This window comes from Typopeltis vanoorti, chromosome 23 (genome assembly GCF_054136105.1).
Source record: "Typopeltis vanoorti isolate ZY-2024b chromosome 23, IOZ_Tvanoo_1.0, whole genome shotgun sequence".
NCBI lineage: Eukaryota > Metazoa > Arthropoda > Arachnida > Uropygi > Thelyphonidae > Typopeltis > Typopeltis vanoorti.
The window spans coordinates 33510102-33529163 of record NC_143571.1 but is presented as its reverse complement, the minus strand read 5'-3'; positions in this window follow the sequence as shown (position 1 = coordinate 33529163).

The window sequence follows — 19062 nt, the reverse complement described above, 5'->3', positions numbered from 1 at the left end:
TAACACGGTGTATTATGTCTATTGATTGCATGTGTTATTCTGGTAGCTTTGTCTGTTTTATGAGAAGAAAAAATTGCTGGGAGATAAAAAATCCTGAAACCTTGTATAAGATTGGGTATCCTTATCGAAAACCTTATAAAGGTCTTTTATCGTTTACGCTACAGGATTTGAATTCCCCCCAGGTCATTCGTTAAAACTAAAAGTCGAAGCATAGAAGGAATCCAGATTTCCTCCAATTTGCATCCTTCTTCGTTTCTTCTTTTTTCATGTCCAGATGATGCCAGCTCAATAATCAAAAGACAAGGCTGATCTCCTAATATCATTCTTCTTCTCCTCCAACTCTTCTAAAGTCGACCAAGACAAATCATCTTCCATAATATCAAGAATAGCTCACGTGATGTTTCCTCTGGTCTTTTGTAATAAAGAAGATGAATTCTAACAGTTTGGATGCAAATAGTCCTGATGGTAAATTTGAGCACCAAAGGGTATTCAAATTTTATTTGTGTTTCCGAATTATATCTATAAAAATATATTTGTGCTTCACGCCCAGAAACTTGATTTTTATTTATATTAATTAATTATGTTTATTCTATTCCATCAGTGGCTTTAACAGGCATTTAAGTGCCCACAGCCTTCCAAGTATCCTTGGATTTCCTAACCGTAATACGAAGATAAGGCGGTTACCCCTGCCTCTAAATATTCTTGTCTGAAAATTGTGTGTGTTCTACTGACCGGTTCGCCTGTTCTGGGGGTCAAAAAACCCTGAGTTTCCGGGAGAAAAAAACCCTATCTCCTATGAGACCGGCTAATTCACCTTTCGTCGAAAGAGACCAGATTCATTCATTCATTTCGTATGGTGATTCAACGACCGTGAGCCTCTTTTACGGGGAGGTACGGCACCACTTCAATCTTTCCTATTTTTAACCGGGCTCGGGACCGGCATAGCTGATAATTATCAGCTATGCCGGTCCCGAATAAATAGGAATTATAATTCAGACCTATGGCTGGAGGGATTGTCTTGTATTCCTGACTGTATCCGTGTGTGTTCATAGGGTGGTTTGCCTGCTTGCTGGATGAAAAATCCCAGATAAACTGGGGGGAAAATCCTGCCGTCCTACGCCCAAGACCGGATAACTTGGCTATGGCTGAGGAAGATCCTTAAGCTCCTCACGTCGTCGACAGGAATCGAACTTAGGACACTCCTTCCCCAGGCATATGGTTGCGAAGCGCGTAACCACTAGACTAACCGCGCGGACAGAGACTAGATAAAGGTTCTTCATGTCACTGACGGGAATCGAACCCAGGTCTTTCCGACCAAAGGGCTTCGTCTATACTGACTGAGCTATGGAGGCTCTAATTATGTTTATTAACTCTGCCAATTATTTCTTACGGACCTGATATACTGGTGTTGTAGCCTTAATATATTTAATAATATTACATAACTGATATGAAAACTGATATGAGATGAAAGTAAAATACAAGCTGCAGAGATGAGATTTTTAAGATCAATTAAAGGATGCACAAAATTGGTTCATATAAGAAATGAAGAAAATAACTAAATATTTACCACGTAAATGAAAAGGAATATAAAGAGAAATGGAAAGAACATCTATCTAGGGTGGAAAAATATCGGCTACCAAAAGAGGTGGATAGATACAGATCAAGGGGAAAGAGAGAGAGAGAGAGAGAGAGAGATCGGCTGCAAGATGGAAAGACTAGTGAAGTCGGAACAGGCAAATGCCTAATCCTTGAAGAGAAGAAGAAGACATAACTTATATTTGATATGTTTACCTTCTTTCCTTATCATGCCAATGGTTAACATGCGAGATGTTTCAAACTAAAATATCCATGAAATGAGCCACCGGAAATCATCTTTATTTTTTATTGCTAGCAGCATCTTGGAAAATGATGTAAGCACTAGCATTTTCAGTTAACATTGCATACTTGACCATTCCTTACTCTAAATACATCACCACTATCAGAATTACACGAAAAACTTCATCTGATTACCCTGATGATGAGATAACTAGTCTCATATGAAGATAGTATAATTTTTCCTCCTACAAACACGCATATCGGCTGGAGAATAACACAATACATTGGTTTTATAGCTTTAAGTCGCTTCGTCCTTAATTCCAGAACAACTCCCCGCTAATTAATGTTGCCAGTTCATGACGCAATCGTCATTTCCGAGGTTATGCAGTAGTTAACAACTGCTTATCGGATTGGTGGCGTGTGCTTCGGATTAAAATAACTCAGAAGCTATTAAAATAGCTCAATATTCTAAGCGAGACATAAATAATGAAATTGATTGCGAGTTTTGAATTAATGAACAAAAGAAAAACCCTTAAAAAACATCTCTTTGCAATGCTTTTGATTTTTTTTTAATACTTATCGTGTGCCGATATTAACCAGCAAGTTTTCTAGAAAGTTTCTGGTTAATATCGGCACACGATATGAATGCTGGTGCGCTGCAACGTTGTTTCTTATATGAATACGTCGCACCCACAAAATGTTGCAAATCCAGCGTACACTTTTGGTACACTATGGGTGGGCTAAGAGATAACTCTGGACTCCCTGCTCCAGAGACCAAGCAGAAAACTTTTTTTCAGGACACTTCAGGCCTCCAATAAGCAAGATGATAGTAGTAGTTTTACAGTAGGCGATGAAAATCAACTATCATCTAAAGACATTCACACCGGTAGATTTGAATAAGACTATACTTAAGTATTTGTAAACCTATCGATGAGTATTACCGAAAGGCGGGTTCCTAATCTATCTATTAGTTACAGTAATGGTTGTGTTACTCACGATTTCATTTTTTTTCCCGTTTGCTTTGCAAGTAAAGTGAAAAATCAAATAATTAGATTAGTTAAGAGATTCGTTCCTATAGGAGACTCAGTAAGGAGTTAAGCAGTTGTCAAAATACACAGACTCGATGAACAGAAGTCACTAACAATAAGAAAAAGTACCCAGGTGTTTTAGATATTAGCGTGAAGCTGTTTCTAGAAGTACAATTAATGCATGCACAGCAAGTTGCATACTTTTAAAGTTCATTGACAGACGTCATTGTAGCCCCTGAGCATATCAATCACAGGTGATGCCGATCAGCTGCTGACACCATAGCAATCAGTCAGTGTAGTAAGCAGATCATTTATCCAAACCCGAGCTTAAATATGCCTATGATAAAACGTACACTCCTCCCCAGCACTAAAGCCTGGCTATTTTGGGCTGTAAAACTGGTGATTTAAAGCTCAGGTTATGTATCTATTTGTAGATGATCTCATGGAAACTAAAGTGCGGAAGAAAAACATGTAAAATGCCCACGTCTGAACGATTATGAGGAGCAATTTTTGCTCTCAAAAGAAAATTACCGCCCGGAGTTCAGTAAGAGTACGCACTTTAGCCACATACATTCAAAAAAAAAATACCATTTTACGTAGTCTTAAAATTTTGTCGGTAGCCAGTACAGGTTGGCTTAAAATTACAAGATCCTTCTACGATAAAAAGAAGATCCTCAAATAAACATTATGTGGAGATTAAAGGTCATTCCCTCCCGCCACTGTAGAAGGTCTACTCTGATATTATAAGGTTACTGTGCGTGTCAAGATGACTCTTCGATAGTCCCTCCGGTCATCAAAGATTTCTGTAGGAAATGACGAGGTCAAATCCGATTTTCCGAAAGTTGTCGACATAATCGGAGGCGAAGATTTTTATAAACTCCGATTTGCACGTAACGTGCGATAAGCGTGACTATCCCTCTTGTTGAGAGTGTTGGGAGATTAAGAAAAGAAATGCGGGTGGTCTTGTCCTGTGAAATCTATTAGATGGTCATTGACTCCATGGAGATAGGTGGTTGGTTCCTGTTTTTTTTTTTTTTTTTTTCTTGTGCCGAAGAAACACAAGGAGACCGACCCCACCCATTGGCTACACTCTCTTAATAAATGGGGTTAACTTGCCATTAAAGCCCTATTATATTCAAGAGAGAGCACTTAGAAGATGCGTGGAATACAAGAAGCACCGAATTATAATAGGAGGGGGATTTATCCGATGGGAACATAGCCTTTTAAAATACCATTTGAATATTCGGTGTAAAGAAACCCTTTATGGGAACGAATACTTTAGCATATCCCTTTCAGTTTCTTTGGTTCCTCTAATGTCATTGGAAATATCAGAATTAGCTTCACAATTGTTGCGTTGATATCTCGAGGAGTGAATGTGTTTGGGAGAGGGGGGGGAAGATTTCCACCTGATTGGTAGATTACTAATTATATTGTTAGGATATTTGCTGCATAAAACCTTTCTTATATCTGCCAGCTAAAATTTCTGTTAAAATTATCGATACGTTTTACTTATTTTTATATATGTTTATATACTTGTACAATAAACTTATTTTTCATAAACGGTGTTATATTTTTATAAAGATATTATTTCACTACTCTATATTATTTCTATTTCCATAAAACTTTGAAAAATCCTTAAAGAACAAAAATTCAAAACAGCATTCGTAATCGACTGTTAATACCTCTTAATCGGCTGTTCCTACTCCAACAATATTATCAGACCACGAAGTAAAAATATCAATTCTTTACTTTCATTTTCGTTAAAATATTTTAATTTTAATTTTTTTTTCTACTAGCAAAAGGTTAGTATCGGAAGAGATTGCTTTAAAAAAAGCATAGTATATAAACTTGCCGGTATATCGTTAAATAAAATAACAGTTTGTAAGGCAGTAAATCAGTATAAGATCTAAAGGATTTTTTTTTTTTTTTTTTTTTTTATGTTGGGCCCATATACGATAGGTTGGCTAGTCAACCTATACTACTTTAGTACCGTATATGGGTAGCGGGATGGGAGAGGAGGAACTTGTTAACATTCGATTTAAAAGCCTATATTCCTTGGGAAATACGTCAGGGGGAAGATTGTTCCACAGTACAGCAGTAGCAGGGATGAAGGAGGAGGAAAAGAAACTTGTTCTTTGGGTTTCGAGGTGTACTGTGAAGGGGGTGTTGGGAGGTGGCTGTACGTGTTCCAATGGGTTTAGTAGAGAGTGGGGAATTATTGATGCTGTTTCAGATGGGCATTTTTCATGAAAATATTTGTAGAATATACAAATTGCAGAGACTAAACGTCTATGTGAAAGTGGTGGAGTGAGTTGGTAAGAGATGGATCATTTATCAGTCTAATTGCTCTCCTCTGTATTGAGTTAAGCATTTTGAGGGAGCTTTCAGGAGCCCCACTCCAAATATGAAAACAGTATTCGATAGCTGGGCGGATTTGTGATTTGTATAGGGTTAACAGTTGCTTTGAAGTGAAGTAGCGTCTTGAGCGAAAGAGAAATCCTAGTTTTTTGGAAGCTGAGATGCAATGGTTGTGATGTGTTTATGCCAGGAGAGGTTTGATGTCATGGTAATTCCGAGAAGAGAGATTTCATCCTGTCTGGGAATTTGAGTGTTATCGAGAACAATGCTGGGGGGAAAAGGTTATTTTTTGTGTGAAATAAGACAGAACTGGGTTTTACTAGCGTTGAAGTTGACGAGGTTATCTGAGCCACCATCGGAGGATGGTTTGGAGGTCCGCGTTAAAGGAAGTTGTGGTTGATGTTCTGTGGGTTGAAGTGAGTTGTACAGGGTGCGGTTTGTCAAATGAAAGGGAGGAGTGTAAAAGGAGGAGTGAGTTGGAGGTCAACTGAAGTATAGAAGGAAGTTGGAGGTCAACTGAAGTATAGAAGGAAGTTGGAGGTCAACTGAAGTAAAGTAGGTCATTGATGTATAGAAGGAAGAGGATCGGTGAGAGAACTGAACCTTGTGGGACCCCGGCATTTGTTGGATAGTGGGAGGATAGGGAGCCGTCTACCATCACACATAGTGTGCGCCCAGACAGGAAGTTGGCAATCCATCTGCAGAACTCCTGAGACAGTCCAAATGATGGGAGTTTGCTTAATAAGCCTTTGTGCCAGACCCGGTCAAAGGCTTTAGAGATATCAACTACTTGGGATTCGCCAAATTTTTCCATGGCATATGTCCAGAGATGGTGATATAGGACAGTAGGTCACCTGTTGATCGGCATCGACGGAATCCATACTGGTGGTCGTTTAATAGCTGGGTGCCTTCAAGGTAGAGTAGGAGTTGAGAGTTAATGGTTTTCTCCATCACTTTAGATAGGATTGAGGTGAGTGAGATAGGGAGTGAGAATTAAAATAAGTGAGAATTAAAACTAAAACAGAAAGAAACAGCCAAACAGATTAACAAAGTGGCAACTATTAATCTGTATATACAAATCCCATTATTTGGAATTATGTTTCACATATGCTGTATTGTTGAGCACGTTGTGCGTGTACTTTCACGTTTGTGAGTTTGGCTAGTAATAGCCAGGATTATTCCGATAAGTGCACACGAGGGTTTATATTTAGGTGTATGAGATGCAGTGCCATTCCGAAGATCTCCAAGTTCTTCTCTCTGTTATTATAACAAAGGTGTAATGGTTCGGATTGATTCCATAAGACTCGATGTCTCTCTCTGTGTAGAAGTGCCTTATGGATCAGCTGAAAAGTGTACATGCGAACACCGAGTTAAGGCTTCACTTCTTTGGTTATTCATTGAATAACCAAACATTTGGTCATCCATTGAATAGCGCATATCTCCGATATGCGCTATTCAATGGATTTCTCAGTCTGTTCATAGTATGGTTTCATACACTCACACCACAGTCGAGGTTTTATGGATCGAAGTAGTAATCTCATCTTAAGAAAGGAATGAATGCTGTTTTGAATTTTTGTTCTTTAAGGATTTTTCAAAGTTTTATGGAAATAGAAATAATATAGAGTAGTGAAATAACATCTTTCAATTCATCATTAGACGCATCTCGAATGGCGTGCTGAGAAATTTGAGAAGATAAAATGACTACAGTGACGATACGGTCACTGTAGTCATTTTGTAGAAAGGCATTTAAAAAAAACAACAACTGAAGTTCTTTAGCTGGTTCATCCTTATCAGTAATGAGGCAGAGGGCTCTTGCTCCTAGATTTGAAACAATACTCAGTTTTTGAGGTCTGTAATGGTGAGAAGAGGTATATTGATATCTATCAGTATGTCTTGGCTTTCAGAAGCTGGAGACTTTTTAATTTGCCAGATTTTTTAGTTAGTCGTAGAATGACAAATGAAAGTGAATTATTCATTTCCAACTCATAGGTAAAATTTATCGTAGGGCGTTTACTACTGAGGTGCTCAAAGAAATTCAAAAGTGAAGATTTTATATATATAGTTTATTTTTAAAGTAGTGATACCTTAATTACCTCAACATAACACATATATAACAGTAGCTAACAAATCAATTCGAACACTCACATTAAAAAAAATAATTTCGCAAGAAAATAAGTACAAAAATTAAATTCCAACTAATAATTTATATGTGCTCCCCTGTTCCTAATAAGTTCATTAATACGCTTAGGCATGGACTCTACCAACGTAGAACACGTTTTTCTTATTTCTTCATCTCGAAACGATACTTTTATAATATAATAGATTATTTTAAGTTATCCTTCGGATTACAATTTAACTTCCAAGCCTGTTTTTCACTATGGCCCACAATTTGGGATAATGTCAGGAGAGTTGCCTGGCCACTGAAGCAATTTTATGTTGTGATTTTTGAAGAACTTTTTCGCTTTTTTGAAGTGTGGCACGGAGCGCAATGCTGTTCGAAGATGAGTTCGTTTTCTTTCTGGATGTGCGGACCACTCTTTCTCTAATATTTTTATGTATTGATCACTTTTTATCATACCGTCAACAGGCACAAGTGATCCTGGATCGTCATGTGTAAAACAATCCCAGAACATCTTTTAGCTGGGTGTTTAGGAGTTTGTTGAAGGTGGGCGGAGAAATCTTCTCAGCCGCTGATTTGCAAACATTTGGTACTCGCTCTCCTTGGACAAAGAAAAGGCTCTCATCTGAGAATAGATATTTCTACCGCTTCTCAACAGTCCAATCTCTGTACACGTTTGCCTACTGGAGCCTCTTTTTTGCATAGTCTTCGTCAACAATTGTTTCTTTTTTTTGTCTGTGGGCAGTCCTCGCTGCTTCCAACAAGCTTCGACGGACTGTCATGTCAGAAACATTAATCCAACTAGCTGCCAAGAGTCTGTTTAAGTTTACAGCAGACAATTTTGGATTGATTTTGCTTTTCCTAACTAGTAAACGAATTTGGGTAAATGTAGGTTTCCTTTATCGTCCACATTTTCCTTTTCTATCAGGAGAAAATGTTCCTGTCTTTTTAAAGCTCTTTAAAGTCGCATTAACGGTATCTAAACCAACAGTTTACTCATTTGCATTTTGTCTTTGAGCCAGGGGTGAGCTCAGAAAGAGTACATAATTATGAACGCTTTCTTGTAGATGTATCCATTTAATAGCTGCACAAAATGAACAAAACACTACGAATGTTAACTTGTTTACACTATTAAAAAATGCACAATATAATGTGTTTCAGTTCACAATAATTCACAGAATTATTGTGAACCGAAACAAAAACCAAACCAAAACCAAACTTGATGAAAATTCAGCTTGTTCGAATTAATTTATACGCTACTATATAATACGGATTAGGTAATTCGAAGAGTTATCCCCCCCACCCAGAGATGAACTAATTAATGTCATCTAGTGAAAGATATGAATGATCAGTATTACTGCAATGAATGGTTGTGTTTTGCAGCTGATTAATGAAATAAAATAGAGAGTTAAAAAGAAATATTAATAATAAAAATATAATATTATATTATATTAATATAAATATTAAGTTTAATAATAAACTAATTTTAATAATATTTATAATTTAAAACTGTAATATACGGGATGATTATAAAGTTCACATTTCGAAAGTCTACAACTGGTAACTACTCAGTAGAACGAATTTATTATTTAACATGATGATAAGTGCGACAATGGAATTCACTTTGCAAAAAGCAACGCTAGTTCTAAAAGTTGCCACTAGGGCGATATATGGCACTGCAGTACCGTAGTAGGTAATTCAAACCGTCACAAAACGTAGGGTACACACGGCGCGTTGTGTGGTTACACAATATTCGATATGCTGCCCTCCGTTGTTAGTAACATGCTCAACCACAGAACGTAGAGTTTCACTCGAAATATTTGGATATGACATGCAATGGTGGTCTTGAGGTGCACCAAGTTGGATCTGTGTCCACGATAGACAATGTCTTTGAAATGTCCCCAACAGCCAAAAGTCGCAGGGGTTCAGATCCGGAAGTTATAGTTTTGGGGAACAGTCACCCTGTGGTTATAATTCTGTTGACAGCTGACAAAACCAGATTATATAAAATAAAGAAAGAGAACCATCTGGAAGCAAGATTATATAAAATCAGTAAACGAATAGATAGTGAAATAAGAAGAATACCGATATACATATTAAAAGAATGCACTAACGTAATCATAAAAATAAATGCCAGCTGTAATAACAAAGCGAGAAGAAAAAAACAAAAAAACAAAGAGGAAGAGATAAGGGAAAAAAAGAGAAAGAAAGTTGCTTGACAACACCAACTTCTACGATTACTACATGGAAGTTCCGCTTACTACACGCCTCCGTCGCTTCGACAATTCTCCCACCAGCTCTTCTCTCTAATTTATGACACTATTTGGACACACTGGTGATGATAATGATCGCAGATTAAATGACCAAATATACAGAGTAGCTTCCCAAATGACTATTTTTTGTAACAAAGTAGGTGGTAAATATTACAAGGAACACAATGAAACGTTTATATGCTTAGGGGGAAAGAGCTTTCGTCACCGAATTTGTTTTAAATTTCTTCTTGGAATGAGATGTACCTGATCCCTTAGCAGTGTCTGAATGCTGTCCGACTGATTAAAATATATATTTGTTGTAATCCTCCAACTACATGCGTACTAAATATCACAGTAGATGAAGATACACCACATGGGAAAAACATCTCGCTCTCTTCTCCCGTGCAGTAAAGACTGAAGAAGGACTACTGGTCTTCACTAATCAAGGTCAGATGGCGTTTTGGGTTTGGCTTTCTTGACCATGAACTTTTTCTTGTTTTGATACTCGTCAAAATTGCAATTGGGCTTAATTTATACTCTTCGTAGAGGCATAGCTAATTGTGATAAAATAGCTAAAATAGTAATAAAAGATCGTTCGTTTTCATCAATCATTCAAATATTCATTAGGACGCGAACTCGTAAAATAGGTTTAAAAAAATTCATTACATTTCTGAATAGGCTTAAATGCAATGAAAGGATTTTTGTTGGAATTTTGAAAGGTCGGACAACTTTTTAATATGTTTCACACAAAAGAGGATGCGGAACATAGCACAAGAGAGCCGCTGGCTAGGAGTTAAAAGAGGAGGAACTTAATAATGTTTTTAAATAGCTGGAAGATATAGTCTTAGGGAATAGCTAGTATTCCACAAGAGCTACACCTCCATCTATCCAATTGACCTCTGTTCTCAGTTCCAGAGAATAGCGGTAGATGGAATGCAATGAAAAACAGGAAAACAGCAGGTTTAATGAGTTTGCGGTTATACGTCGAATGTTGAGCAACTTTGATTCATGCCATTATAAGCTTGGTGTAAACAGCGGAGGAACGATAAATGTCTTACTGGAAATCAGTGACTAAGGCATGGGATGGTGAGTAGGAGTATTGAAATGTACTACTCACGAGCAAAATGTATGGATGGAATTTAGGAGTAGCCATTTCAGGTGGTAGATGATTTTCATCACATCCACAATCTTCCTTATTGGAGGCTTGAAGTGGTTTGAAAAGCAGTATGTTTAGTCTCTAATTTTCGTATTACAGATTTATTATGTATCCACTCAACTAACATACTATAGTTTCACAATGTTTTGTGGAGAGGATTTACATGCAGAAAAGTTACAGCAGATCAGTTATGCATAGAGGGAAGAGAATTAGCAAAAGAACAGAGGTCTTGAATACTCCTGCCTTTGCAAAGAAATCTGAAAAGAAGGATCCGTTCACCAAAAGAAGAGGTGAATAGGTAGAGAAAAAACGAGATGCTCGAATACAAAGGGTGTAAGGCAGATTGTTGGACGGTAGTTTGTTGAACAGGCCTCTACTCTAGACTCGATCAAATTCTCCAGAAATATCAATGAGGACTTTATAAATTTATGAAACTTTTTTCATGGAACATGTTTAAAGGTAGATAATGTTGGCTAGGAGATCTGCATTTCGTGTCTGAATCCATATTGGTAATCGCTGATAAACAGGTGAATATCTAGGTATTGAAAATGAAATTATTAATGGTGCTATCCGTTATTTTAAAGAGATAGAGAGAGAGAGAGAGAGAGAGAGAGAGAGAGGGTTACTCAACAACAGAATATTTAGATAACATATGCCCATGGAAAATAAAATTAGAAGTCGAATATCGTCCATTCAATTTCTAATTCCAACGGAGTTTGCACGAGGTTATTGACTAAATTAAGAGGATCCAACTTTTATGGTATATCTGGAAGGCGAATTTGTAAAGAAAATATTAAGAGTGTTGGGAGAGTGGAAGGAGTAATCTGGTATTCCAGTGAATAATTAGATGACTTTTTATAGATCATTGTTTACAGTAAATTCTTCCAGATTACTCCTCGGTGGAATTGAAAAAGGAGTCCAGTTATATTGTGTATAATCAAGTAACCAAGGAATACGAACTAAAGAAAATCAAACCAATAATAAATAATTGAAGAGATCAGAGCGTTTTTAGAATGTAGAGGGGGAGAAGGATTGAAGCAACTGTTGAATGTAGTGAATGGGATAAGGAAACCGTGAGGTAAGAAGGTTAAGAAAGGATGAATTCAAGATTTGATAAAAGTCCTGAGATCTAATTTTCCAGAATGGAATATTAGATCTCAGAAATGTGAAGGTATCATTTTGGCGGCAGAGTTATTGTAGCAGAAAGTTGAAGTTGTTTAAAATAGGAGGCTAGTTGGATGCCTGTTAGTGGTGTTGGTAACATAGTGTTTTTATCGGAATGTCCATTGATTGTTATTTGGATTTTTTCATGATTTTTGAGGGGATTTTTACAAACCATAATATTATAATCAGTGACGGCTCGTGGCTTGAAATCGTGGGGGTGCTGCAACTTTCGAAATATACGTACACACTGTAAGTACAGTGTATAGGTGTTTGGATAAAATATCAAAATTATGGTAAAAAAAATTAAACATGAAAAAATATCGTTAATTATCGATACAATTATACAGTTTAGTATACTTCAAAATGACTTAAAAATAAAATCCATTATCATAACCCCAATAATGTGCTAATATAAAATCTGTAACAAATGTTATGTCTTTAATTGTAATGTCCAAATATTTAAAGAGACGGCGTAAACACGATAATCACTACGAACACTCTACTACTGGCGCAAACTGCATATAAACAACAGTGGAACTGCGCGACGGACAGTGCCGCATTATGCTAATAGCTCCCATCTCACTATGACGTGCATATGCTTGCGTGCGTAGCAATATGATACTGTGGTAAACACAGTGCCGCTAGCGTCCTTCGCTCTCCTAAGATGGATTTTTATTATTTTTTATACAAAATAAGAGAATTGTATAGGACTGTTGATGATAAAATTAAATATTACAAGCAAATATAAATAAATTAATAAATATATTTATATATCGAGAAAAATTGGGGTTGCTGTAGTTCTGCAGTGCCAATGCACGAGCCGCCCCTGAGTATAATACTAGATTTGTGTTCGCAGTCGATGTTGGCTAAATTAATTCGAGGGTTATGATTATAATTCTGGAATTAGAATTCGAGTAAGATGCAGTGAGCGAAGTAATGACCGTTGTGAAGTCTTAATATCCCCCCCCTTACGTACTATATATATATATATATAAGAAGAGAGGAAAGGAATACATGCTGAAACACCTACCCAGAAAGAATAAGCATGGCATCAGTCGCTTCAGTCCTCCAATAAGCAAGAAGAGACGTTTCACTGAACGACAGTTATCTGCTACTCAGTAGGTGTAGTTGCTGTTTCCTTCAGCTAAGAAGATTTTTTTTTTTTTTTTTTGTAGTGGAATATTCTCTGTTTCGCCGAGATTCTTTGCAAGAAATAGGTTGACAGTTGATCGGTAAAGGGTTGTCAAGCTTAATGTGTTCATGTCTCTATGTCCACGAGGCCAGTGAAGATGTCTATTAATAGTGTCTGGATGAAGAGCAAATACTGACATGTTGTTCTAGTGAGTGTGAGGATGCCACTCAATAGATAATATGCGATCATGCACCAGTTAGTTTAAATATGGTGTAAGTATTCTGTTGCATTTCCATTAATGTCTTCAGTGAAAATGTAGGGAAATTTTCTGATTATTTTAAATTATGCTTGGGTGGTGGCAGTGAAGCCTTCCGGAATATTTTTTAAATTCTTCTCTTTACAAACAGAAAAAATGAATTCCTATATACAACTAGGCCTCGGTGGGAAAAAGAGTAACTCTAAGATTATATTTAGCTAAAGATTATATTTAACCATCAGTCTGGGGATAACAATGGCATTTTCGTTAAGCAAGTCTTCCCCTCCCCCCCCAAAAAAAATTAATGACTTAGTTTGTATCAAATTTCACTAAGTTATAAATCAGAATCCGACGAATTCAAACTGCTAACTTTTCGGAGACGAAGATCTGAATCTCTGCAATTTTTTTACAAAGAGTGTAGCAATTATGAATTTCTAGATCACTACTAGAGTTTTAATACTTGGTTTTTGCTGTAGCCCACCAACATGCATCTTAAACTTCTGTTGGGGACTTAAAATAGAAACATTAAGGAAACGCTTCAGAAGCAATAGCCCCTCAACAACATGCACACGAGTAATAACAGTAATTGGTAAATCGTGAGTTACGAATACAACCCACCAAACACGTTGATTCACCAACTTCTCCCTGCTATTGACATCTCCATTGTTCTGCGCAGAGAATTAACACCAGTCTTCCCCCCCTGGTAATTCTTCCCCCCTCTTTCCTCCTCAACTATAACCGACGATATCTCTATAAGAAATAGCTATTGCATTCCCTTTGCTATTCCTGTTTGGGAAGGTTTAGATAGCTATCGCACCTCCAGTTTACAAGACGAATAACACCTGATATAACACTGATAGGGACCGTCTTAACTGGGTGGCTCAGAAAAAGTACAATCCTCCTTTCCCCTCTCCTTCACCCCCTATTCTCATCACGAGCTCCTCCGGCTTGGCTCAGGTGAAAATTGTACCTGAGGTGAAAATGAACCAACGAACGATGGCAGCATCGTAAATAATTCAGTTTAAGACAGTTGAAGGGTGTGTTGACCTTAAAGGCTAAACGAAGTCAGAAACCCTAATTAAATTAAGAAACTAGTTAGTAACGTTTAAGCATACACGGAGTATGCAAATCAGTTTCGGCGTGTTAAATGAATACTGATTGTTTACAAATATACAATGAAAGAGGTGTAAAACAGCAGGTAATTAATGTATTGGAGTGGAGGAGGTCGGAATGAGCAATGAACCATTGTTTCAAATCCACCCTGAGCAAAAATAACAAAAGAAAAAATCATAATCTATCTCACTTCATTTTGTGTGTGCTTGTTTCGTAACACATTGTTATCATTCTAACAGCAGCATTTTACATTTTCATATCAATAAATTACTCATTCGTAAGTATGAATAAGGTAATTATGATAATATGCTGTATTTATGTTGATATATTCTCTTCGATACTCTCCACATCCAACATTTATTTCTTGTTGATTACCTGAGGGTAATCAAGCTTTTCTTATCGAAAAAAGTGAGTGCTACGCTAGTTATGCTTTCGTAGGGCACCAACCCTAATTAGTGAGTCTACAACATAATCGGTAGCAACCAGCATTTTTTAGTTGATAAAACCAGGGCTCAAATCTCGAACTTGAGAAGTATTTATCAGCTTTTAAGCTGAGTTAGCAGCTGGAAAATGTTTTAACATCTAAAAGTATTCTTGAGAATATTATACGTGAAGCTAACTAAAATGAAAATGAATTTGAAGCTCAAATTTGGATGTTTAATTTCAATTCCGATTTCATTTCAATTATTTTCGTGCAAGAATCTGAAGGATGCATTTAGATGTTAAACATACTTCGTGCTTTTGGATTACACATTGATGAATATTAAAATGAACTCATTTTGATTAATATTAAAATTATAGTATTAGTCTGTTTTATACAAATAAGCAAAACGCATGTTTATTAAACAAATATCAGTGTTTTTCGAATCATTATATGGCCCACATCCTCAAAGTTGCACACGTCTTTGTAAATAGTAAATCTGTGGAATGTGCCACTCGCATCGAATGATTGATGGTCCTATATTTTTTATATCTGATCCACACACGAAAGATCGCAAGACATATCACATCAATGTCGTGTGTGAGAAAGAGGATAAGAAAAAAGGAGAAATCTCTTCACATTTCTTGAACATATGAAGGTTGTATTCATTGGAAAGGCAGAGTAGGGGGGGGGGAGACTGTTCCAAAGAACAGATGTAGGTGGAATGAAAGAAGAAGTAGTGAAGTTGGTTCGATAAGTTTCAAGCTAGATTGTAAACGAGTGTTGGCTGGCAGCGGCTCTTGCACTTATGATAGTGACCAATTCAACAGACCACTCTCCGTGAAAGTATCTGTAGAATAAGCATAAGACTGGAAATGAACGTCTATGGGAAGGAACTGAAATGGATCTGAGAGAGAGTAACTGGCTTGTCCTCTTCTGGATAGCACGAGCAATCTTAGAAACGATTTTGGCGCACCACACCAAATATGTGCAGTAATATTCTATGGTTGTGTGGATTTGAGATTTGTATAGAGTTCGCAGTAAAGAGTGAAGTAGTGTCTTGAGACGCCAAGTTTGTTGGTGGCTGCAGAAGCCATGGTTGAGATGTGCTTGTGATCAGTGGTGAGCTATAAGGGGCTCACGCGAGCCCTTTGTTAAATTTTTCTCAAATTTGCTAGCCCCTTGTTCTTTTTTGTTTAATAATCTTGTAGAACTAGAAAATACCACCGTGAACGTATACATGCTACTTTAAATTCATATGGATTTTCTGATAACTATTTAAAAAATCATTTCATTGCATTTGTTCTGATGGAGCTAGTGTAATGTTAGGAAACAAATCAGGTGTTGCAATCAAACTTCTACAAAAATTTCCCAACGTTGTGATTTGGCATTGAGCTCATCGTTTACACTTAGCATTAGACGATTCGATAAAAAAACATTAAAGAAATAAACCATTTTGAAATATTTATGGATAAATTATTTGCTTTTTATCATCAATCACCAAAAAATCAACGAGAATTAAATACAATTGCAAAAGACCTTCGTATCGAAATTTTAAAGATCGGCGTGTGTTTGGACCACGGTGGGCAGCTCGCGGTTTACGAACGGCTCTTGCTTTGTGGAGAAATTACCCAGCTTTATGCAAGCATTTTGCATCGAACGATAAATGTAAGGGCTTTTTGAACCGACTTCTCAATTTGGAATTTTTAAAAGATCTAGCATTAATAATTGATATACTACAGGAATTATCATATCTGTCAGAAGCTACAAAGTCGCAATATAAGTATTATAAGGGCTAAGTTAGGCCTTCTTTTTTTGTTTGCTCGACGATGCGAGCCCTTTGTTAAGATTTCCATAGCTCACCACTGCTTGTGACAGTACAAGTTGGAGGTGAAGATCAGTCCAAGAAGAGAAATCGGTTCGTGTTTGGATATCAAGATATTGCTGATAGTTAGGGAAAAGATAAGCTCATTCTTATCTTAGATATATTAACAAAAAAAAGTTGAACGTTTTCAGCAGGAAAGTATTCAGAAGCGAGTACAATCACAGAAATAAATGAGATGCACTTTAGTTCATAGAAAATTTCCTTCTTAATTGTATAATGAGTCGAAATTAAATAAGAATGCCTTTGAGCAACTAACGAAATTAACGACACGTATCCGATATTAACGCAGAGTAAGTTTACAATTTCCCGAACAAAGAAATATGAGAATAAATGGATGTATAATATCCTTCACATAGTTTATAAGAAAATATTTTTCTACCAGTAGTAAATTCCAATAATTACGCTCAAGTATAGCAAGTCAGTTCAATTTGGACAACTTTGAAATAATTATCACAGTTAGCTCAGGTTTTAATTCGAAAAGGAAAAGCTAACTTTAATAAAACTGGTAATTGTTATTTAAATATTAATATCAATATGAGCACACAAAAACCAGGAAAGAAAAACAGAAGGAAAAAAAAATTCGACTAGAAAATGACATTACAAAGGAAGAATGTGTTTTTAGTGGCCGCCAGTGTACATTTGCATCCCAGAGCGATGACGTTTCAGATATCACTTTAATGAGTACTTGGGTGTTCGTGAGTTTTGTTTTACTTAAGTAACCAAATGAAAGGCTACAAAGAAAGGTCACGAAGTTGCGGAGAAAAGGTGAATGCCAACCAATCACACAGGTGCGAAGTTGCTAGAATATTCTGACCACGTTTGTTTCTTTGTCTAGACTTGGCACCCAACTGTACAGAAGTAAAAAAAGGCGAGAACAACAAAACTGCTCTACATAGAAGAAGATGATGGTGGCGACTGCGTTCCTTGTAGCTACGACGGAGGTCGATGGCACTTTCTATTGTTGTTCGCCAGCTTCCGTGTGCCCCGTCAGAGATAGATAGAGAAAGAAAGAGACACTGTCCGAAAACCAATGAATAACACACCAAATCATTGCTAAAAAGACACACCTGTAATTTTCACACCTTGTTATTTGTGGGGATTCACATTCCCGTCGCCATCTTTCTGCCTTAAGGGTGTCAGCGGGTTTATTAGGGCTCTTTAACTAGCGTCGTGACCATCTTTGTTCTTATCCATTAGCTGTGTGCATTCTTCTTCAGATTAGGCCATTAGCCGAATCTATGAGCGTGAAATCACGTGACGTTCTTTTAAGAACTCTCTTCACTTAATATATTAGAAGACCTTGTTAACGTTTTTCCTCTTGATAAACTGCGTTAAAGCAGAAGTTTTTGCGCACAGTATTTCCAAGCATCCATAGCTTGCTAGATGATAGACCTGTTTAATCTCTATTTATAAAACATTCTGATCAGTAGGATGTTTTTTTTCGTGACAAGAATTGTGCATCATCAGTACAAAAGTTCATTTGATAATATCATCCAAATTTCTTTCACCTAATCTATTTTATCAGATTTTAGCGGAGCATCTGATCCATTAGCTTATAAATAACTAATATCTTCAAACTTTAAAAAATCATGGATACGATAATGAGTATTAAAAACGATGGCGGATAAAAATCGTGCTGTATTTTTGCAAGAATGTAAACTGAAGTTTGTCATCTACCTTTTGGTTGCACCACTATCACAAACTCATTTCGTTTTGAACTATAAGGATCCGCTAACCAATTCTGGAAATGAAACTTTTTTGCCGTTTTCTTCTTTTTGTGTTCCGCTGATCATTTACAGTTCATTACAGGATGAATAAACAACTCTTCTCCTTCTTCTTCTCCTCCTCCAATGTAATGGACCTTTACTTTTATTCATTGACTTCTTGTGGAAAAAAAAAAAGCAATTCAAGATCAATATAAAGTTCCCCCATTTTTACATTTTTCCCGTTTTCACAGTCAAAGTGTTGCAGAGATTAGCCAAAAACCATACCAACCAGATTTCTAATTACGTACAATAGCATCCACCTCGTGATAAAGGCGTTAAAATACGCTTCCCATAAGTTCAACCTGGCCTGCTAAGCATTAATCATTCTCAGAAGTCACATATTAAAAAGAAGAAAAAAAAACGCATCTCATTTAACTTAATCTAATGGGTTACGTCTGTCGCCTCTCCTCCAATTTGAACAGCTCGCATTTGTTAATTGCTGAACACATTGACCTTCTCACTATGATGGCTTATTATTCCATCCACCAAGTGGTGCTGCATGTAACCTGTCAAAAAATGTGGCCACTTCCTTCTGCGCATTTCTCTGGTCAATCTAGAACACCAAGGGTTAAAGTCCTAAAACATAATATAAATACA